We start from the raw sequence: 25,099 nt of genomic DNA on the forward strand, positions 1-25,099 counted from the left end.
CTGTACAGACACATACATACACAGATTTTGGTATAGGGGTATATTCCCCACTGAGAATATAAATATAAGAAAACAAATTTCTTTACACTCAAGCTGAAGAGAGAAAGGACAGAAAAGTGGGATTAGACTACATCAATTATAGATGACTAGAACTGATCCCAAGCATTTTTTCACTACCATATTCTATGTAAAGGGGGAGAAATGATAGAAAAAGACCATAAGACAATATAAAGGAAAGAAAACTAAATTAACTATCCTAACTATGATTCTAAATGGGCTATTTTACCCATAAAAAGGAGAGGAAAATAATGCATTAGAAGGCAGAAACCAACCTGAGAAATACTTTAATCAAAGATTCACAAAGAGTTCAAATAAAGACTGGAAACAAATTGACAGTGCCGATTTCCTCTAATTTCCACATAGTGAAGAAAGAGCATCTTTGATTGGTTGCTGAGCTAAATCATACAAAAGTCTCCTTGGAGAATTGGGAAATAATTCAAATTATTCTTTCCTGGCAACAAGCAGAGGAAGGCACGCTGTAGTCCTCGAAGTGAAGTGAGGCCTCAAGCCCTCTTCACCCAGAATGACATATGACCTCCATTCTTTGTAATTATTCTTTCCTGCTTTTAGGTGAAGGAGTGTTTGATACAGCAGTGACTTTGTGAGCTTTCAAAAGGTCTGTGGAGCAGAGGTCCAGGGTTGGGAGTCCATGATAGAATTTGCTACAAGCTGTGCTGACAGAGGTACCAGAATGCTCCAAACATTGGGAGACTCTTCAGCCAATTCACTACTATGGCCTGCAGGGAGTGACTCCTCTAGCACATATTCCCAAACAAACTTAGTAAGATAAATGTCTTCTAGCAACCACTTTAAGTCTGAGCTCATTCTACCAAGGGAATAAGGTAATAAAGGGGAGAACTGACCCCCAGTTGGGTGGGGATGTTTTGTACTTCTGTTCTCCCTTTATCTTCTCTGTAAATAATCCTTTTGCAAAAGCTAATAGATGTTAATTGACTAAATAAGACTGAGGTTTTAATAAATGAGTCAATAAATGAAATAAGAAAAATAGTAACTATAGCTGGTAATTGATATTTTCAAGAAGGCACCAAAAATGGCATTTGAACTAACAGTATCATAGAAGAAGCTGACTGCCACTCAGTTTTGTTGTTGTTCAGCTATTTTTCAGTCATGTCCAACTCTTCATGATCTCATTTGAGTTTTCTTGGCAGAGATACTGGAGTGGCTTGCCATATTCAGTCCAGGTCCTTTTACAGATGAGGAACTGAGGCAAATAGGGTTAAGTGTGTCCAGGGTCACACAGTCAGTAAGTGTCTGAGGCCAGACTGGAACTCAGGAAGATGAATCTTTCTGACTCTAGGCCCACACTCTAGGTACTATGCCACCTAATTACCCAGGGCTATTCAGGAGTACTCCTAAAACTTTGTAAAGAAAATACAGAAAGCCTGCTAAGGAACTGACCTGTTAGTGCAAGTGAGATGTAGGATAAAGATTGCAAAGATTATATGGCCTATGATACAAAATCTTGTATTGTAGTCAAATGCAAGATGTAGTCAAAATAGCCATTATGGGAAAATACAAATCTCTGAACACTTATCTACAAAAGAAAGGGAGGCCAGATCAACCAGTAAAACAGGCAAACAGCAAAAAAAAAAAAAAAAAAAAAAAGATTAGAAAAGAAACAAATCAAAAAGTTCAACCAAGCTCCAAAACACAATTCTGAAAATCAGAGACAAAACAGGAAAAGAAATTAAATTTAAAACGACAGCTTTTAAAAATGCTCATATAAATAAAATGGTAGTTTATTGAATAAAAAAAGAGAGAAAAATTATTATACTCAGAAAAGAAAAAGTAGAATTCACACTACATGCAGAGTGGGGTGGAGAAAAAGCATTTTCAAGTGCTAAGTGCTTTACAAATATTATCTCATTTGAGCCTCACAATAATCCCGGGAAGTAGATGCTATTATTATTCTCATTCAGAGGAAACTGAGGCAGAAGTCAAGCAACTTCCCTGGGGTCACACAGCTACTTACTAAGACTAGATTTGTACCTGATCTTTCTTATTCTAAGGAAGTAAAGGAAATGAAGAAGAAATAAAGGAAATTAATATAAATTATTTGCCCAAGTATTTGCCAACAAAACTGAAAGATTAAAAGAAGTGGGTGGATATTCATATAAATATAAAATACCTAAGTAAGTAGAACAAGAAATTCAGTACTTAAATAATTTAATATTGAAAAAAATAAATTGAATGTGCCATAAAGTAACTCCCAAAGAAAAAGTTCTCAGATTTACAAGTGAATTCTATCAACCATTTGAAGATCAATTATTATGGAAACTTTTGCAAAAATAGGAAAAGTGATGATCCTACCAAACTTTTCCCATGAAACATATATGGACCTGATGCCTAAAAGAGGGAGAGAAAAAGCAAAGAAAGAAAACTATATATTCAATATGATGGGAACCATTTATCCAATATAAATGAATGTAGATATAAATATAACAACTAATGGCTTAATAATTAGCAATGAGGCTACAGCAGGACATTTCAAGTATCATACACTACAATCAGGCTGAAATAATATCAGGAATGCAGGGTTGGTTCAATATAAGGGAAACTATAAAAATAATAGAACACAGAAACAATAAAATTATATGACTATGTTGGTAAATTCATACAATAACATTGTTTTATGTTTAAAAAATTACGAAAGCACAGGAACAAGGGGATTTCTCACTTAATATGATAAATAATATCTATCTGAAAACAAAAGCTAATAGACGTCAATTGTATAGATGTTCATATGTAATGGAGAAACAATGGAAGTCTTCCTATTAAAATGGGACTTAAAGTACGGTAAAGCATTGTTATGACCCTCATTTGGCACAGATATATGAACTATGGCACTAAGAGATGAAAAGTTAAGAGACAAGAATATGGAAAGGACAAAAATATTATTTTATTTTTGCAAATACTATGATGTTTTACTTAAGAGAAACCTAGAAATTTAACTAAAAATTAATTGAATACTTTCAGTAAATAAGCAGTATATAAAATAAATTGATATGAACCATTAGCTATTTTGTATATTACCAAAAATCTCAAAAGGAAAAAGATAGAAAAAAGATATTCCTACTAGTCCAGCTAATGGCAAATACTCAAGAACTACATCAAAACAACTATAAAATACCCTATATAGAAATAAACACAGACCTAAATAATTGAAGACATACTAATTTCTCATGATTTAGCCATGTCAATGTGAGAAAAATGATAATAGCTTCCAAATATGAAAAGTTAATTTAGTTTACCTGTACCAAACTACCAAGTGTTACTTTACAGAACTAGACAAAATAATAACAATTGATACAGAAGTTTGAAAAGTTAAGAATTTCAAGGGAAACAATGAAAAAAATGTGAAGTATGGAAGCCGAGTAATTCCAGATTTCAAACTAGACTACAAATAATCGTTATGAAAGCAATTTGATAACAGTTTTTTAAAAAGATGCAAAAGCTGATTAGTAGACTAGATTAGGTACCCAAGAATCAGAAATAACCAAGAATAATAGGCTACATATAATTATAGTTCAACAAATTCAAAGAATACAATCATTAAGATAAAAACTACCTAATCTAGAAAAAGTGGTGAGAAAATCTGGGGAAATTAGGTTCAGACAATAAATAAAAAGGTTACAGCATATATCAATTTATGGGGGAACAACTGAGATAACATTTATATCTCTGGATTTACAGAGTTCTTAACCAAATAGGTGATAGTGGCTAATTAATTAATTTATTTAAAAAAATCAAAAAGTTTTTGCACAAACAAAATCAATGCAGTTGGAATTAGCGTCTGTTATCAAGCAATGGATTAGAGACTTTGTCAGAAATATATACGATAAGAGTTTGATGTCCAAGATATGTATGTTGAAAATTGAAACAAATATATAGGAATTATTATCCAATAAACAAATTATCAAATTAAATGACTTACCTATAATCACATGGCCAATGAGAAGTCAGATTTGAAGTCATTTTCCCCCTACTTAATACCATTTTATTTTTTCCAATTACATGCAAAGATACATTTCAAAATTCACTTTTATAAGATTTTAAGTTCCAAAGGTTTTCTCCTCCCCAAGAAAGGATGCAATGTGATATAGGCAATACATGTACAGTCATATTAAATATTTCTATATCAGTCATGTTGCAAAAGAAGAATCAGAACAAAAGGGAAAAATCACAAGGGGAAAAAAAAGAAAAGAGTGTGCTTTGATATGCACTTACCCTCCATAGTTATTTCTCTGGACATGGATAGCATTTTCAATCATGAGTCCCTTGGAATTATCTTAGATCATCACATGCTGAAAAGACCTAAGTCTATCAGAGTTGACCATTGCACAATGTTGTTGATACTGGGTACAATGTTCTGGTTTAACTCACTTCACTCGGCATCAGTTCATGTAAGTCTATCCAGATTTTTCTGAAATCCGCCTGCTCATCATTTCTTATGGAACAATAGTATTCCATTTCATTCATATACCACAACTTGTTCAGCCATTCCCCATTTGATGAGCATCCCTTCCATTTCCAGTTCTTGGCCACCACAAAAACAGCTGCTATAAATATTTTTGTACATGTGAGTCCTTTTCCCTTTTTCATGATGTATTTGGGATACAGACCTAGTAGTGACATTGCTGGAGCAAAGGGTACGCTTAGTTTTACAATCCTTTGGGTATATCTCTAAATTCCTCTCCAGAAGGGTTGGATTAGTTCACAAAACATTAGTGTTCCAATTTTCTGACATCTCCAATATTTATAATTTTCATGTTATGTCATAATAGTCAATCTCATAGATATAAGGTGGTACCTCGGAGTTGTTTTAATTTGCATCTCTCTAATCAATAGTGATTTGGACCATGTTTTCATATGACTATAGATAGCTTTAATTTCTTCATCTGAAAACAATTCAGAAATGGCTTGTGTTCTTATAAATTTGACTCAGCTCTCGATATGTTTTAGAAATAAGACCTTGTTCAGAGATAGTGGCTATAAAAATTATTTCCCTATTTTCTGCATCCCTTCTGTAATAGTAATTTAAATGGGGAGATCCTTAATATTCATTAATAGGCCCATGTGGCCTGCCTGGGTCACATAGAAGCCTGCAGTGGGAGGAGTTTGCTGAATGAGTGGAACAGGAAGGGTAGAACAGGAAGAAGAAGAGCTAAAGCAGAGCTGAGAGGAAGTTAGTCTTGAGAGCAGTCAGAGCTAGGAAGAATATAGGCTGCTGGCTAGCATGAGTGATTTTGTGATTGTTTGAGATTTTGTTTAAGAGAGCCTGCTCGTGATTTATTTAATGGTTTGTTGGAAACCTAGCAGGGGGAAGTCTTGGGGCTGGTATTTTTCTCTGCATTGTTATTGCATAAAGATTTTTGTTAATATGATGGATTTGACTTTCTGGTGTCTGAATAAATGTTTTGCTTCTGTCTTCCATGTGGAGAGTCTGTGGTATTTTGTGATTCAGAATTGTGCTGTGATATTCATGGCCACTGTAGGTGCTATGAATTTCACCTTGGTGCTATACTTCTTAATCTTGATCATATTGGCTTTAGAAAAAAAAAATTGACTTTAATGCAATCCAAATTATCCATTTTGCATTTCACAATATTCTCTATCTCTTGTTTGGCCAGGTATTTTTCCCTTCTTCATAGATCTGACAGGGAAACTCTTCTTTACTCTCTTAATTTGCATATAGTATCAACCTTTATGTCTAAATCATGTACTCATTTTGACCTTATCTTGATATACAGTGTAAGTCTATGCCTAGTTTCTGCCATACTCTTTTCCAGTTTTCCCAATTTTTGTCAAATAGTAAGTTTTTGTCTCAGAAGCTGAATTCGTTGTGTTTATCAAACTATATTACTATATTCACTGACTACTGTGTCTTATGCACCTAACCTATTCCATTGATCCACTGCTCTATTTCTTAGCCAGTACCAAGTAGTTTTGATGATTGTTGCTGTATAATACAATTTAAGATCTGGTAAGGTTAGGCCTCTTCTTTGCATTTCTTTTCATTAGTCCCCTTGATATTCTCGACCTTTGGTTCTTTCAGATGAATTTTATTATTATTTTAGTGCTATGAAATAGTTATTTTTGGTCATCTGACTGGCATGACACTGAATAAGTAGTTTATTTTAGGTAGAATTAACATTTTATCGTATTAGCTTGGCTGAAACATGAGCAACTGATATTTTTTCTAATTACTTAGATCTGACTTTATTTGTGTGAAAAGTGTTTTGTAACTGTGTTCATATAATTCCTGAGTTTGTCTTGGCAGGTAGAATCTCAAATATTTTAGAATGTCTACTGTAACTTTAAATGGAATTTTTCTTTCTATCTCTTGCTGTTGGGCTTTGTTAGTAATAGATAGAAATGTAGATTATTTATATGGGTTTATTTTGTATCCTGCAACTTTGCTGAATTTGTTTATTATTTCAAGTAGTTTTTTACTTGATTCTCTAGGATTCTCTAAGTATACTATTATATCATCTGCAAAGAGTGATAGCTTTGTTTCTTCTTTGCCTATCCTAATTCCTTCAATTTATTTTTCTTTTCTTATTGTTAAAGCTAACATTTCTAGTACAATATTGAATAATAGTGGTGATAATGGATATTCTTATTTCACCCCCAATCTTATTGGGAAAGTATCTAGCTTCTCCCCATTATATATAATGCTCACTGATACTTTTTGATAGATGCTATCTATCATTTTAAGGAAGACTCCATTTATTCCTATGCTACATAGTATTTTTAATAAGAAAGGGTGCTGTATTTTGTCAAAAGATTTTTTTTTCTGCATTTATTGAATCATATAATTTCTATTAGTTTTGTTGTTGATATGGTCAATTACGCTGATAGCTTTCCTAATATTGAATCAGCCTTGCATTCCTGGTATAAATCCTATCTGATCAAAGTTGCATTATTTTTGTGATAAATTGTTGCAATCTCTCTGCTAATGTGTTATTTAAAATTTTTGCATCAATTTTCATTAGGGAAATTGGCCTATAATTTTCTTTCTCTGTTTTGGCTTTTCCTGGATTAGGTATCAGCTCCATATTTATAACATAAAAATAATTTGGTAGGACTCTTTTTTCACCTATTTTTCCAAATAGTGTGTATAGTATTGGAATGAACTGTTATTTAAATATTTGACAAAATTTACTTTTAACTCTATCTGACCCTGGAGATTTTTTCTTAGGGAGTTCTTTGATGGCTTGTTCAATTTCTTTTTCTGAAATGGGGTTGAGTATTTTACTTCCTCTTCTGTTAATCTGGGTCATTTATATTTTTAAATATTTATCTATTTCACATAGATTAACAGATTTACTGGCATACAGTTGGGCAAAATAGCTCTTAATTATAGTTTTAATTTCCTCTTCATTGGTGGTGAATTCACCCTTTTGATTTTTGATTCTGGTAATTTGGTTTTCTTCTTTCTTCTTTTTAATCAAATTAAGCAAGAGTTTATCTATTTTACTAGTTTTTTTCATAAAATCAGCTCTTAGTTTTATTTATTAGTTCAATAGTTTTTAAAATTTCAATTGTATTAATCTCTCTTTTGACATTTAGAATTTCTAATTTGGTATTTAATTGAGGATTTTTAACTTGCTCTTTTTTTAGTTTTTTTTTTTGTTGCATCCCCCTTCATTTATCTTCTTCTTTCTCTATTTTATTCATGTAAGCATTTAGAGAAATGAATTTTCCCCTAAGAATTGCTTTTGCTGTATAAGTTTTGATATGTTGTCTCATTACTGTTATTCTTCTTGGATAAAGTTATTGATTGTTTCTGTGATTTGATGTTTGAGCCACTCATTCTTTATGATTAGACTATTTAATTCCAATTAATTTTTAGTCTATTTTTCCGTTGCCCCTTATTACACATAATTTTTATTGCATCATGATCTGAGAAAGATGCATTTAATATTTCTGCCTTTCTGCATTGGATTGTGAGGGTTTATGCCCTAATACATGATCAATTTTTGTGTAGGTGACACGTACCCCATTCAATTTTCTCCAGAGATCCATCATATCTAAACTTTTCTAAAATTCTATTCACCTCCTTAACTTTTTTCTTTTTTCTTTTGTGGTTAGGTTTACCTAGTACTGAAAGGGGGAGGTTGAAGTCTCCCACTAACATAGTATTCCTGTCTATTTCTTCCTGAAATTCCCTGAACTTCTCCTCTAAGAATTCTCCCACTTGGTGCATATATGTTTAGTATTGATATTACTTCATTGTCTATGGTACCTTTTAGCAAGAGATAGTTTCCTTCCCTGTCTATTTTAATTAGATCTAATTTTGCTTTTGCTTTCTCTGAGATCAGCTTATTTTACTCCAAATGAAACATAATATATTCTGCTCCAGCCTTTTACCTCCTCACCTTTGCTTCTGATGACTACCTCCTTCAATCTGCCCTCCCTTCCGTCAGCCCCCTCGCTGTTCTTTCTCCTTTCCCCTCCTTCTTCTTTCCTCCCTTCTGCATTCCTTTGTATCTACCCCCTCTCTTTTCTTTCCTCTTTCTCCTCCTACTTCCTTATATAGGAAGACAGATTTCTATAAGCAACTAAATACATGTTATTCTCTCTTTGACTCAAATCTGATGAGAGTAAGGTTTAAACAATGCTTGCCCCTCACATCCCTTCTTTCCTTCCACCATAATAGGTCCTTGGGCCTCTTCATGTAATGTAATTTACTCTTTTCTCCCTCCTTCTTCCTCTTCTCCTAGTACAATCCTTTTTCTTCACCACTTAATTATTGTTTTATCATCACATCAAAGTCAACTTATATCCATACCCTCTGTATCTATATACTCCTTCTAAATGTTATGATAAAGATACAGTTCTCAAGAATTACAAGTATCATCTTCCCAAACAGGAATAAGCTGTTTAACCTTATTGAATCACATGTGTTTTTTTCTTTCCTGTTTACCTTTTTATGCTCCTCTTGAGTCTTGCATTTGAAGATCAGATTTTCTGTTCAGCTTTGATTTTTTCATCAAGAATGTTTAGAAGTCCCCTATTCTGTTGCATGTCCATCTCCTTCCATGAAAGATTATGCTCAATTTTGCTGGGTAGTTAATCCTTGGTAATAATCCAAGTTCCTTTCCCTTTCAGAATATCATATTCCAAGCCCTACAAACATTTAATATAGAAGCTGCTAGGTCCTGCATAATCCTGACTGCAGTTCCATGATACTTAATTTTTTTTCTTTCTGTTTGCTTGCAGTATTTTCTCCTTGACCTGAAAATTCTGAGATTTGGTTACAATATTCCTTGGCATTTTCATTTTGGGATCTGCTTCAGGAGGTAATCTGTGGATTCTTTCAATGACTATTTTACCCTCTGGTTCTAGGATCTCAGGGCAGTATTTCTTGATGATTTCTTGAAAGATGCTGTCCAGGCTCTTTTATTCATCATGGTTTTAAGACCAATAATTCTTAAATTATCTCTCTTGAACATATTTTCCAGATCAGTTGTTTTTCCAATGAGGTATTTTACATTTTCTTCTATATCTTCATTCTTTTGATTTTGACTGTGTCTTGATTTCTCAAAGAGTCATTAGCTGCCACTTGCCCAATTTTGATTTTTATGAATTGTTTTCTTCTGTTAACTACTGTACCTTCTTTACCATGTGATCAATTCTACTTTTTAAAGAGTTGTTTTCTTCGGTGGATTTTTTTTCATTTGGCCAATTGTATTTTTTAAAGAATTGCTTTCTTCAATAAATTTTTGTCAATTCTCTTCCAAGCTATTAACTCTTTCTTACATAGTTCTCATTTCTTTCCCCAATTTTTCTTCTACTTCTCTTATTTAACTTTTAAAATCCTTCTTGAGCTCTTCCAAGAAGGACTCTTGTGCTTGCTATCAATTCACATTCTCCTTTGATGTTTCAGGTGCAGGTATATTGACAATCTTGTCCTCTTCTAAGTTTGTGTTTTGATCTTCCCTGTCCCCATGGAAACTGTCTATGGAAAGTGTTGATTTTGCTTTTTGCTCATCTTGTTTGCATATTTTGTGGCTTTTAAAGTTAAGTTCTCCTTCTGCTGCACAGGGGACACTGCCCCAAGTTTCTTGTGCTGGGGGACAGGGACCTGGTCACTGGCTTTGTGTACTGGGGTCTGTTGTTGACAACTGGAAGCTGTAGGGGTCTGGCAGCTTACCTGGTACTAAACTGGGGTCCTACTGGTGGTGCATAATGTGTGCTGAGGCCAGGTGGAATTATTCTGTGTTTCCTTGGGCCACACTGAAACATGTAGAGGTCTGGCCACTGGAGGACACCTGTCTGCACTGGGTTCCCCCAGAACATAGGGAATTCCAGCCACTGGAGAATGTCTGCCAGCCTTGGGCTGCACTGAATCGCATGGAGATTGGGATTCTGGCAGATGCCTGTCTGTCCAGTGCCATGTCAGCACATGTGGTGGTCTTCTAAGATGAAATCTGTCAGCTCCCCTGGTTATGCTAAGGCACATGGGGGGTCCTGATGTTGGCATCTGCTTGCTCCACCACCCTGGGGCTCAGGAACTCCTGCTGGTTTGCTGAGGTGGGGTTTGTTTCAGGCTTGCTGGGATGCTTCCTGTCCTGGAATGCACTCCCTTTTTACTCAAGTGAGATGAATCTTTCTTACTGATCTTCCAAGTTTCCCATGCTAAAAGATTGCTCCACCTTGTCTTTCCACTGGCTCCACAGCTCCAGGATTATTCTTGGGGTGCTATTTTCTGGTTTTTCCAGAGCCAAATATGGGAGAAGACAGTGATTTACTGCTTACTCCACCATCTTGGCTCCTGGACCAAAACAAAAGATATAATACATATTTTTGATTGCATGAAAATAGAAAGCTTCTGTACCAACAATATTACTATATCTAGAATAAGAAGTGAATCAATCAAGATAAGAATAGTTGATGTTAGGGGAGTTGTGTTCATTGCTGCTGGAGTTGTCAGTCAATATAACCATTTGTGACAGAAATTTGAAATTATGCAAATAAAGTGACTAAAATGTCCATACCCTTTGACACAGTGATTCTATTACTAGGTATATACCCCATGAAAGTTATTGACAAGAAAATCCCCAAGTATACCAAAATATGTATAGCCACATATATTGTCATAGCAAGAAATTGGAAACAAAATATATGCCCATTGAATGGGGAATAAATAGTTAAACAAATCGTGGTACATGAATGTAGTGGAGTATTACTATACTGTAAGGGAAAAAATGAATATGATGAACACACAAAAGCACAGAAAAAATTACATATGATACAGAGTAAAGATTTAAGGAAAACGGTGCTACTAAACAAAAGGATTTTTTTCCTCCTTTCTTTTGTTTCCTCATCATCCCATTTATAAAGTGATCATAAGCTATCTGTGTCTGTAATATGAAATCCAAAGATTGAGGGTAATTGAACTGTCCTGGAGTACAAAATTAATGTTATGCACTAACAAATGCACTCCCTTTAAGGATGTTTTGTCACTGCCCTGGAAATTCACACAGTGAACTCTAATATTAACTACTATTTCCTTCAATAATAGAACTTTATTTTACTCATGCCCAGATCACCTAACATAGAGAAACCCATATGAGAAATGCCAGGGACTTGTTTTACAAAGAAGGTATTCATTCTCTTTTCCTCTCCCATCTAGGTAGTCAGAGCCTCTTTCCATTGGCCAAGTAGGCGGAATATATTGTACCATTAAATTACAAGATTGGGACAGCTGCCCTCTTTTTGTAGCCACATCATAAAAATATAAAGGTCCTATTCACTCACATCACAGGTAACATGAACTTAACTGGATGATGGGAAGAGCTATCTATTCTTCTCTGCCATTTGCCTTTTTGTTCCAAGAAATGGACTTGAGATTTGGTTTGGTCTATTTCATTTGTCTTTTCTAGGACAAAATTGTCCTAGTTCTAGATACAGGCATTAGAATACCCACCAGATCTGGGAGATGAACTATGGAAACTTTGAAGTCAGGATTCCAGGGTGGATATTATTGCCAGCCCAGCAAGGGAGACCTTAGAAGTCAGGATGTCTGAGACTTGAGCTCAAGAGGGGCGTGGGCCTTTGAACTTGGTAGAATTGTAGTATATAAGAACTGAGATGAGGTATGAACCTAATCATCCCTTCCCACCCCCAGTAACTGGGGTAACGTAGCTAATTAGTGACAAGGAAAAGTTAGAGTTACATGAGGAAATAGGTGATAAAACTAAACAAGTGGAGGACATCAAATTTCCCCTCTCACAACCAGAAAGACCTAATCAAAATATAAACAACAGAAAGGATAGGGAGGTGATAGCAAAGCTCTATATGATAGGCCTCTGGAGAAAATTGAATGGGAATAGAAGTACATGGCACCTACACAAAGAATAACAAAGTATTAGTGCATAAAAATCTCACAATCAAATGCATAAAGCAGAAATATTAAATGCATCCTTTTCAGGTCATAATTCAAAAAAAAAATACATTCAATAAAGGGTCATGGGAGCATAGATTAAAAATTAATTGGTGGAGTGGTGAATCAGTGGAACAGGTTAGGTGCACAAGACACAGCAGTCTATGACTACAGTAATCTACTGTTTGATAGACCAAAAGACCCCAGCTTCTGGGATAAGAACTCAATGTTTGACAAAAAACTGGAAAACTGGAAAAGAGTATGGCAGAAACTAGGCAAAGACCAACATCTTACACCCTATGCCAAAATAATGGTATATGATTTAGATATAAAGACTGATACTATAAGCAAAATGGGAGAGCAAGAAATAGTTAACCTGTCAGACTTGTGGAGAACAGAAGAATTTATGATCAAACAGAAAACAGAGAACATTACAAAATGCAAAATGGATAATTTTGATTACATTAAGTTGAAAAGCTTTTACACAAAGCTAATGCAACCAAGATTAAGATGGAAGCAGAAAACTGGGAAAGAAATTTTATAACCAGTGTCTCTGATAAAGACCTCATTTCTAAAATATATAGACAACTGAGTCAAATTTATAAGAATATAAGTCATTCCCCAATTGATAAATGTTCAAAGGATATGAACAGACAGTTTTCAGAAGAAGAAATTAAAGCTATCTGCAGTCATACCAAAAATGCTCTAAATCACTATTGATTAGAGAAATGCAAATCAAAATAACTCTGAGGTATCCCATCGCATCTATCAGATTGGCTAATATGACAAAACAGGAAAATTATAAATGCTGGAGAAGGTGCAGGAAAATTGCCTTGCTGGTGACGTTGTGAACTAATCCAACCATTCTGGAGAGGAATTTGGAACTATTCCCAAAGGGCTATAATATTGTACATACCCATTGACCCAGCAATACCACTTCTAGGTCTGTATTCCAAAGAGATCATACAAATAGACAACAGACTCACATGTACAAAAATATTTCTAGCTGCTCTTTTTGTGGTGGCAAAGAATTGCAAATTGAGGAGATGCCCGTCAGTTGGGGAACAGCTGTGCAATAAGAAATGATGAGCAGGCAGACTTCACAAAAACCTGGAAAGAGTTGAATGAACTGATGCTGAGTGAAATGAGCAGAACCAGGAGAATATTGTACACTAACAGCTACAATGTGTGATGACTACCTTGAATAGACTTCTCTTCTTAGCAATGCAAGAATTCAAGACAACGCTAAAGGACTTATGAAAAATGCTGTCCACAACCAGAAAAAGAACTATGGAGTGTGAATGTAAATTGAAGCATATTATTTGCTGTCTCTTTTTTCTTTGTTTCTTCTTTCTCGTGGTTTTTCCCATTGGTTCTAATTCTTCTTTACAACATGACTAATGTGAAAATAGGTTCACTATTAATGTTCAATATGAATATGTAGAGTCTGTATCAAATTATACTTGGTCTTAGGGTTTGGGGAGGGGAGGGGGGAAATTTTGGAACAAAATCTTATGGAAATGAATTGATTGTTTTCCCAATGTTGAATTATGTTTGCATCTCTGGGACAAATCTGACATGGTCACAATGATTTCTCAGATAAATCACTGTACTTTTTTGCAGTATTATATTTAAAGTTTTTATTTGATATTAATTAATGATAGTGATCTCCAGTTTTCCTTCTGAGTGCTAATTTCTCTGGTTAAGGTATTAAGTATCATAAGAGGGTTTTGATATGGTGCTTTCTTTCTCAATCTTGAAGAATAAATTATATGAGTAATAATTATTCTTTAAAATTTAATAGAACTTTCCTATTAATATATCAGGACAAAAAGTTGTTTTATTCATAGTTCCTTCAGAGCTAGTTCTACTTCCTCTTCTAAATATAGGACATATTCTTTGAAAACAAAGGACAAACAGAAGCTGTGAGAAGACCAAGGTGCCTGAATGGGGACCCAGCTAGCTGGAGAACTCAGCTCATCCTCTCCCTTCTGTTTCCCCCTGACCTTCCTTCTCTTTTGGATGCCCAGTTAACTTGGGGTTTCCTTCCTTCCTTCTTTTTCCCAAAATCTTAGACCCAGCATACTCTGAAGCCCAGAGATTGGACAACAATAAGTCCCTGCCCAAGATCAACTTAATGGCTGCACCCTCCTCCTGCCTTACAGTAATTATCAATAGTAACTGTTGCTCTTTCCCTCACAGCTTGATTTAGTTATTTTTTCTTTTGCTCATTAAACAGGTCATTCCCTGACTACTTCTTAACAGAGGCCTTTTCACTTAATGGGTATAACCTCATTCTGAGTACCTGAATAGGCCTTGGCCTACAAAGGTCAAGGTCTCCCATTGCATCTTGGGTCATCTCTAGTCATCTTGATGAATGTCAGCTCACTGGATCTAGATGGCTCAGGAGGAGAAAGTGAGACTGGTGACCTTGTACAGCCCTCCCTCACTCAAAACAAAGTCAAGTGCAAGCCATGTCATCATTTCTCTGATGTCACAGTCTTCCTCAAAAACAAAGGACGAACACACAATGGGATATCTCTTTATAATTTTCTGATAGCTTAGATATTTCATATTTTTTAAAGTATTCGATTTCTTGTGTTCTTAGGTTGTTTTAAGCATATAATTGTGAATAATAAGGTCTGATTATTTCTATTTTTCTGATATTGTTGTGATTTCACCTTGTTCATTTATTATTTTATTGCATTGATTCTCTGCCCTCATCTTTTTAACTGGATTAGCTAAGGGTCTGTCAATTTAATCAATTGTTTTAAACAATCAGCTCTTAGCTGTATTCATAAATTTCTATGGTTTAATTTTTAGTATCTCTTCTTTTGTCATATTTTAGGTCTATTGACTTTCTAATTTCTTAAAATGTCCATTCAGTTCATTAATATTCATTTTTCTATTTTGTTAATGTATGTATGTAAGGATATGATTTTTCTTTTGAGGGCTAATTTAACCACACCCCAGAAATTTTGTAAGTTTCATCACTATAACTTGCTTCTACGTAATTATTCATTATTTCTATGATTTATTCTTTCATACAGTCATTATTTGAGATTTCATTGCTAAATTTCCATCTGAGCCTGTATCTTGCTTTCGGTCTCTAAATTATTGTTGTATTGCATTTTGGTCTTTAAATAATGCATTGATTATTTTTATATTTGTTTGCAATACTTCTGTGCCCTAATGTATAGTCAATTTTTGTAAAAAATCCATGTGGTACTGAGAAATATGCATATTCTTCTGCAGTTGTATTTAGAAGATGCCATAAATCTTTTAGCTCTAGTTTCTCCAATAATTTGTTCAATTCCATCTTTTCCCTTTGATCCATCTTTTTAAAAGATTAGGCTAATAGATTAGGCTTTAATAGAAGGCTAAGATAAGGACATTGAAATCTCCTATTACTATTATATTATTGTCAACAATATTTCTTTAATAAATTTGGATGATAAGGTATTTGAAGTATATCAGTTTAATACTGATATTGGTTTTCTGTCTATGGTTCCTTTCAGCTTAATGCTATTTCTTTGCTTGATTCTCTTAATGTTTTTGGATGTGTTTTTTTGTTTTGTTAAACAGCATAATTGTAACTTCTGCTTCTTTGGGTTTACTTGATACACAGTACCAATTTTCTCATGATAGGATTCTTCCTACATCCCTGATTATATTGTTCATTTTATACTTTTCCCTCTCCCTGTTTTTTCCCTCATTTACCTTGAAATTTCTTCCCTGGTGCCATGTCTTCTCACTCTTCCGTTAGTTGCTCACAAGAGTTCTGACTCCCCTTTTCCCCAATTAGGATGAGTGGTCTAAGCACCAAATCCCCTCAGGTAATACCCACTATAAGGTTGACATCTCCCTTTATGGAATTGTTATTCAACCACTATGTTCCTTGTAGTTTGAACTTTCAATTTTTTTCTGGAGGTGGTCTATGGATTCTTTTGATTGGCACTTTGTTTTCTATGTTCATAAGTTCTAAGTAGTTTTCTTATTTCTTCCATTTATGCTGTTCAGGTATTTTTTTACCTTTCTTCTGTTGTATCTATGCATCTTATCTTTGACAGAATTGTTTTGCTTGTATGGGGAGCATGTTTTCTTTTAATATTACTGATTTTTGCTTCTCTTTTTTTTCAGATTGTCTTGCACTTCCATATATTTGCATTCCCAATCAGTTATCCTCTCTTTTGTTTCTTTACTGAGTCTTGTCTCAACTGTGCATGACATATTCTAAAACTTGACCTTTTATAGGGAATAAAAACCTCACAAAAATGCAGAAAAGCAAAACAAAAATACTAAATGAATCTTTGTCCGACCATAATGCAAATTAAAATTACATTCAACAAAAGATCTTTGAAGCATAGATAAAAAACTGAATGATCTAAGCCTAAAGAACGAGTGGGTGAAAGTTATAGTAGAAACAATTAATATTTTATCAAAGGTAATAACAAGGAAACAACATACAAAATTTGTGGGATGCAGCCAAAGGACTACATAGGGTAACTTTTATATCCCTAGACACATCGATAAAAGACAGAAAGAGCAGATCAATGATTAGACATGCAATTAAAAAAAAATCTAAAAAAAAACAGTAAATTAAAAAACTCCATTTAAGAAATAAAGTAGAAATCATGAAAATAAAAAGAGAAATTAATAAAGTTGAAAGTAAAAAAAATACATTGAACTTATAAATAAAACTAGGAGGCTTTGTGGGGAAAATATATAAACCACTTTTGATTTTTTAAAAAGAAAACCAAATTATGAGTATCAAAAAATGAAAAAGATGAATTCAAAACCAATGAAGAGAAAATAAAAGCAATGAATAGGAGCTATTTTGCCCAATTATATGCCAATAAAACTGAAAGTATAAACGATGAATATTTATAAAAATACAAATTGTCTAGAATAACAATAAGAAATAGAATACTTAAATATTCTGTCCTAAAAAAAAGAATTTGAGTAAGTCATAAATGAGCTCCCTAAGGAAGATGTGGGAGGGGTGAGAGGGGAGAACAGGACCAAATGGATTTATATGCAAATTCTACCAAACATTTAAAGATAATTAATTCCAACACTATATAAACTTTGGGGGGGAAATAGGTAAATAAGGAGTCCTACTAAATTCCTTGTATGATACAAATATCACAGATATTTGATACCTAAATTGAGAGTCAAAACAGAGAAAGAAAACTATAGACAAATTTCCCCAATGAATACTGATGTAAAATTTGTTTAATGAAACAATAGCAAGGAGATTATAGATATATGTCACAAAGATTAGAGACTATGACCAGGCTGGATTTATACCAGGAATGCAGGGCTAGTTCAATATTAAGAAAATTATAAGCATAATTGACTGTATCAATAAAAAAATCACAATTTCAGTACAGAAAAATCTTTTAACAGAATACAGCATCCATTACTGTGTTTTTAAAAAGTACTAGAAAACACAGGAATAAATGGAGATTTCCTTAAAGTGGTAAGTAATACATGTGAAGCCAAGCACAAGCATTTTATTTAATGGGGATGAGCTAGAAGCCTTCCCAATAAGATCAAGTATGAACCAAGAATGTCCATTTTACTATTCAATATTGTACCAGAAATTCTAATTATAGGAATAAGATAAGAAATAAAAATTGGAGGAATAAACATAAACAATGAGGCAACAAAACTATCACTTTTGCAGAGGACATGATGATTTATTTACCTGGACAACTCTGGAGAGTCATAAGTAACACACTAGTCATAACAATTCACAACTTTAGGAAAGCTGCAGGATGTAAAATAACCCATGCAAATCATAAAGATTTCTGTACATTATCAACAAAATCCATCAAGAAGAGATAGAAGAAATTACATTTAAAATAACCACAGAAAGTATAAGTACTTGGGAGTCTACCTGCCAAGAAACACACAGAAACTATATGAACAAAATTACAAAACACTCTTCATACAAATAAATGCAATATAAATAACTGGAGAAATATTAATTACTGATAGGTAGGATGAGCAAATATAATAAAAGTAACAATGCTATAAAAATTAATTCACAAAAATAAAGTCAGATCTAAATAACTGGAAAAATACCAGTTGCTTGTGGGTAGGCCAAGCTAATATAATAAAAATGACAATTCCCACTAAATTAATTTACTTATTCAGTGCATATCAATCAAACTACCAAAGAATAGCTTTATAGAGCTAGAAAAAAAATAATAAAATTCATCTGAAAGAACAAAAGGTCAAGAATACTAAGGGTGCCACTGAAAAAAAATGGGAAGGAAGGGGACCAAGTTGTACCAAATCTCAAACCACACTATAAAAACATATATCAAAACAACTTGGCACTTGATAAGAAATAGAGAGACTGATCAGTGGAACAGATTAGGCACACAACATACTGAAGCAAATGACCACAGTAACCTACTATTTGCTAAGCTCAAAGATCTCAGCTATTGAGGTAAGAACTCACTATGACAACAACAACAAAAACAAATAAAAAAAAACATTTGGGAAACTGGAACATCTCACTCTGAATGCCAAGGCAAACTCAAAATGGGTATAAGATGGAGACATTAAGGATGATATAAACAATAAATGAATAAATGGAGCAAGGAAGAAATTATTTGTCATATCTATCATCAGAGGAAGAGTTTATGACCACAGAAGAAATAAAGAGGTTCATGGGAGGTAAAAGAAATAGTTTTTATCATACTAAATCAAAAAGAGTTTTGGACAAACAAAACCAATGCAGCCAAAATTAGAAGAAAAGAAGGAAACAGGAAAATTATTTACAGCAAGTTTCTAATAAAAGTTTAATTTCTAAAATATGTAAGTAATTGAGCCAAATTTGCAAAAAATAAGAGCCATTCTCCAATTGTTAAATGGTCAAAGGATATGAATAAGTGAGAGGAAGAAATCAAAGTTATCAAGAGTCATGTGAAAAAATGTTCTAAATCACTAATAATTAGAAAAATACACATTAAAACAACCTTCATACCCATTAGATTGGTCAAGATGATAAGAAAAGAAAAATAACAAATGCTGGAGAGGATGTAGTTAGGCAAAGTAATGAACTGTTGCTAGACCTAGTCCAACTACTCCAACCATTCTGAAAAACATTTTGGATCTATGCCCCAAAAGGCTATCAAATTGTGAACACTTTTTGACCCATCAATGCCACTACCAGAGCTATCTATGCCCCCAAGAAGATCAAATAAAGGGGAAAGGGACCTATATGTACAAAAATATTTATGTCCTCTTTTTGTGGTTACAAAAAATAAAAAACTGAGGGCATGCTCATTAATTGAGGAAAGGATCAAGAAGATCTATGAAGAATACCATTGTGTTGTAAGAAATGATGGTTCCAAAAAAATCTGGGAAGACCTGTATCAACTGAAGCAAAATAAGTTAAAATAATCTACACAGTAACAGCAATACTGTAGAGATAATTACCTTGGAAAGATTTAGTATCTCTTATCAACTTAATGATCCATCACAATTCCAAAAGACTCATGATAAAAACATACTCTTCACTTCTGATATAAAAATGACGGACTCAGTGCAGATTGAGTGTATTTTTTCTCTTTTATTCTTGCTTTTTTGGGGGGCATTGGGAGCAATCCTAATATGGAAATTTGTTTTTTATGACTATACTTAATATGTAATAGGTTTTTTTTTTCTTTCCTTCTCATTGGAGTGGAAACCACAGTAAGGGAAAGGGGCAGGAGAGAATTGGAACTAAAAAAAAAAACTAAAAATCTCTATGCTTTAAAAAAAAAAAATTGTTCAGGCCTGGTTAAGGCAGAAAGCAGTAAGAAAGATACCAAGAGTTAAGCAGAGATTTAATATTAGATACTGAAAGGAAATAATTGTGGGGACAATCTGCTAAAACAAATTAGAGGGGTTAGGATCAAAGTGCATGTGGATATTGCCTTTGGAAGGATACCATACACTTTTTCATCAAAGACTACAGTAAAGTAAAGGAGAGAATGAGAGAAGTCAAAGGATTTTGAGATGTAGAAAATGGGAGTTCTAATTTCTCAGTCAAGTATGAGGGGAAGTTCTCTGTTGAGAGGGTAAAAGTGAAGTCGTGTGGAATACATCAAGACAGAAGAGGTGTAGAACAGCCACTACAGGGAGTTCAATAGAAAAATGATTAGAGACATCCTGTCCTACCTCTTTAGTACTCAGAAATAACTGACAGAAACAAAAAGCATCTAAAAACTTCTTTTAAAAAGGAAATTACTTAATAATAACTATTTTTTTAACTTTTCTACAGAAATAAAGTGATGTTTGTAACACTCATAATAAAACAAGAATTTTTAAACAAAAAAAAGAGAGAAACCAAGAATGTATTTTGCCAGTTATTTGAGGGCTAAAATTATTCTTATTTCATTCTTTCATCCCCAATCCTAACACGATATTGTTAAGTTTGGAGAGATTCATCACCAGGTTGACCTCAGGGTGATGAATATTTTAGTAACAATATCTCTCAAAAACAATCTAGTAAAGTATAGAAAGACTACAATTGGTATCAATAGAGAAAATACCTTCATAAGCTAAATCAGATCCATGAAGTACTGAAGTAAAATGTTCCTTCATCATCTCATATTATTCCTTGACATAGATGCCCATTTTTCAATTACCTTGATGATGGTAACTTTAAGCACACTGAAATTATGGAAAGAAGAACAGATAAAAGGAGACTGATCAACTCTGGATGGTTTCCTACACAAATCTTGTACCTAGAAACATAACCTTGCATTTTCCCAATCTAAGCTTGCTATATACTCTTCTTCTCATTCTCTGACTATTGAAATCCTTCAAGATCCACTTCAAATTCTATCCCTTACATGAAGTTTTCTCTGACTATCACAAACAAAAATGATCTCTCCATCCTCTTAAGTCTTATAACTCCATTAGTTACAGTCACAGAGCTGGAAGCAAATCAAAGATAATCTCACCCAACTTTGAATATAAAAAATACCCTATAAAGGAAATAAATTCAGAATAGACACTATAGGGGGGCGGAGCCAAGATGGTGAAGTAGAAAGACGCACATACACATAGCTCCGAACCCACAAAACACAGAACGGCAGAGGGGACTAACCCAGGGCGAATTCTGCACCCAGAGACACGGAATATTGGAGCGAGGGAGATTTCTGTTCCAGAGAGACCTGCAAACCTCTCGCGGGGGGTCCTTCGCGCCGTGGACTGGGCGCCGGGGCGAGAAGCAGAGAGCAGCCCTACCGCGGCAGCGACAACGTGGGAAGAAGTTCCGAGAGGGCTGCGAGACGGGATCTCCAGGGGCCACGCGGGTCCTTCCACCCACAGAGGGACCTGCAAACCTCTCGCAAAAGGTCCGTCACGCTGCAGACGCGGCGCCCAGCCCGGACCTGCAGCGGCGGCCGCGGCTCTGAGAGGCACAGTCCTAAGAGGGCTCCGGAGGTGGGATCTTCAGCAGCAGCAGCACGGGCTCCCCACCAACAGGTGACTGACGGGGGTAGGTGAGAGAGTCTCTTTGGCAGGTTGAGAGGGGAGTGAGGTGCCCCCATGGCTCGGGCCCCCCCGGGAGGTGGGGACTGAGACACAGCTGCAGACAACGGATCCCCAAGCGGGCGGGAGCCTGGATCCATTGTGGAAGGTCTGTGCATAAACCGCCTGAGGGAATTGAGCCAGAGAGGCGGCCCTGCCCCTGACCACCTGAACTTAATTTAACACTGAATAACAACCCTGCCCCCGCCAAAAATCCTAAGGCAGGAAGTAGCATTTGAATCTCAGTCCCCAAACGCTGGCTGGGAGGACCAGGAGACGAGGTGGGTGTGAGGAGAACATTCAGAGTTCAGGCCACTAGGTGGAGAATATGCCAAGAAAAGGGAAAAGAAATAAAACTATTGAAGGGTACTTTATCGGAGAGAAAAAAACACTTCCTCCCCTCCTTTCCGATGGGGAGGAACAATGCTTGCCATCAGGCAAAGACACAGAAATCGAGGATTCTGTGTCCCAGCCCACCCAATGGGCTCGGGCCATGGAAGAGCTCAAGAGGAATTTTGAAAATCAAGTTAGAGAGGTGGAGGAAAGACTGGAAAGGGAAATGAGAGGGATGAGGGAGAAGCATGAAAAACAGATCAGCTCCCTGCTAAAGGAGAACCAAAAAAATCTTGAAGAAATTGGCACCTTGAGAACTAGCCTAACTCAGCTGGCAAGGGAGGTGCAAGGGGCCAATGAGGAGAAGAATGCTTTCAAAAGCAGAAATAACCAAATGGAAAAGGAGATTCAAAAGCTCACTGAAGAAAATAGATCTTTCAAATCTAGAATGATACAGATGGACGCTTTGGACTTTTCGAGAAAGACAGATATCTCAGAACATACCGCGCAGATTCGAAAAATGGAAGATAAGGTGAAATATCTTATTGGAAAAACAACTGACCTGGAAAATAGAATCAGGAGAGACAATGTAAAAATTCTGGGACTACCTGAAAACCATGATCAAAAGAAGAGCCTAGACATCATCTTCCATGAAATTATCAAGGAAAACTGCCCTGAGATTCTAGAACCAGAAGGCAAAATAAATATTCAAGGAATCCGCAGAACACCGCATGAAAGAGATCCAAAAAGAGAAACTCCTAGGAGCATTGTGGCCAAATTCCAGAATTCCCAGGTGAAAGAGAAAATATTGCAAGCAGCTAGAAAGAAACAATTCAAGTATTGTGGAAATACAATCAGGATAGTACAAGATCTGGTACCTTCTACATTGAGGGACAGAAGGGAATGGAATAGGATATTCCAGAAGTCAAAGGAAATAGGACTGAAGCCAAGAATCACCTACCCAGCAAAACTGAGTATAATACTTCAGGAGAAAAAATGATCTTTCAATGAAATAGAAGACTTTCAAATTTTCCTGATGAAAAGACCAGAACTGGAAAGAAAATTTGACTTTCTAACACAAGAATGAAGAGAACCATGAAAAGGCGAACAGCAAAGAGAAATCATAAGGGACTTACTAAAGTTGAACTGTTTACATTCCTACAAAGAAAGACAATATTTATAACTCTTGAAACATTTCAGTATCTGGGCACTGGGTGGGAGTACACACACACACACATGCACACACGCACACATACATAGAGACAGAGTGCACAGAGTGAATTGAAGAGGATGGGATCACATACTAAAAAAAAAAAATGAAATCAAGCAGTGAGAGAGAAATATTGGGAGGAGAAAGGGAGAAGTTATATGGGGCAAATTATCTCTTATAAAAGAGGCAAGCAAAAGACTTATTAATGGTGGGATAAAGAGGGGAGGCAAGAGAAAAACATGAGGTCTACTCTCATCACAATCCACTAAAGGAAAGAATATAATGCACACTCATTTTGATAGGAAAACCTATCTCATAATACAGGAGAGTGGGGGATAGGGGCACAAGCAGGATGGGGGGGAGGATAGAGGGGAGGGCAGGGGGAGGAGAATGCAATATGAGGTCGACACTCATGGGGAGGGAAAGGACCATAAGAAAATAGAAGTAATGGGGGACAGGACAGGATGGAGGGAAATATAGTTAGTCCTATACAACACAACTAGTATGGAAATCATTTGCAAAACTAAACAGATATGGCCTATATTGAACAGCCTGTCTTCCAAGGGGAAGGGGTAGAGAGGGAGGGAGCCAAAGAAGTTGGAACTCAAAGTGTTAGGACAAAATGTAATGTTATTACCACTGGGTAACAAGAAATACAGGTTAAGGGGTCAAGAAAGCTATCCGGCCCTACAGGACAAAAGAGAAGATGGAGACAAGGGCAGGGAGGGAGGATAGAGGAGAGAGAAGATAGGTCACAGGGGCAATTAGAAAGCTTGGATCTGGGGGGGGAGGGGAAAAAAGGGGAGAAAATTTGTAACCCAAAAATGTGTGAAAATAAATGTTAAAAGTTTAATAAAAAAAAAAAAGAATAGACACTATATAAGTAGGTGGTGACACAAAGAGGATAAGCAGGGAATAAATTATCTCAATGAAGAGGTCTAGATAGAAATCTTCTCAGCATATTTTGTTTATTGGCCCCAGATCACCAACTATTAACTGATTTGTCCATTTCAGAGTTCATGTCATCAAATATTCATAAAAAGTTATAACAAGTCTTGACCAGACTAGGAAAATTTTGGTGCATAATCATATTATTTCTACATTAGAAAGAGATATGATATTCAAATATATATATTCATATGTCTAGCATTATATCCTTGCCAAGATACAGCAATACGCATATAATACATTGTGTAGTATATACACATATGTGTAGATACACCAAGAAGTTATAGTTCTTTTACAGCTGGAAGGACGATATACTTGTAAACTTAGCTTTTCTGGGTTCAGCAGCAATTACAGAGCAAGTCTTGCCTTGTCCCTTGGGAATGCCAGAACTTCTTTCATGGTCAACAATGAAACTACATGATTTTATGTTCCTTAAAGGTGGGGCTTATCTAGGCAGTTCAGAAAGGTGCTCAAATGCACATAACGTAGAGCAGATGCAAAGGAGATCAGCGATGTGCGTATTGTGTTTGCGTGTGTGATCACATACATACATACACACACACATACATACACAAAATCATCTCCCAGACCAGTGAGGG

General features: G+C 35.3%; 1 protein-coding gene across 15 annotated transcripts in view; it reads right to left on the bottom strand.

The window, feature by feature from the left end:
• The window catches only part of TMEM117 (transmembrane protein 117), a 234,518-nt gene that overhangs the window by 159,731 nt on the left and 49,688 nt on the right, over positions 1-25,099 (bottom strand). Inside the window, exon 2 of one of the 15 annotated variants that reach the window (XM_072654280.1) lies at positions 9,011-10,861. The exons of the other annotated variants lie outside the window; for them this stretch is intronic. The gene's annotated coding sequence lies outside the window, so the exon portion shown is untranslated. The remainder of the gene's footprint in view (positions 1-9,010; positions 10,862-25,099) is intronic. 15 annotated transcript variants of the gene reach the window in all.

This window comes from Notamacropus eugenii, chromosome 3, assembly GCF_028372415.1.
Source record: "Notamacropus eugenii isolate mMacEug1 chromosome 3, mMacEug1.pri_v2, whole genome shotgun sequence".
NCBI classification, from domain to species: Eukaryota; Metazoa; Chordata; class Mammalia; order Diprotodontia; family Macropodidae; genus Notamacropus; species Notamacropus eugenii.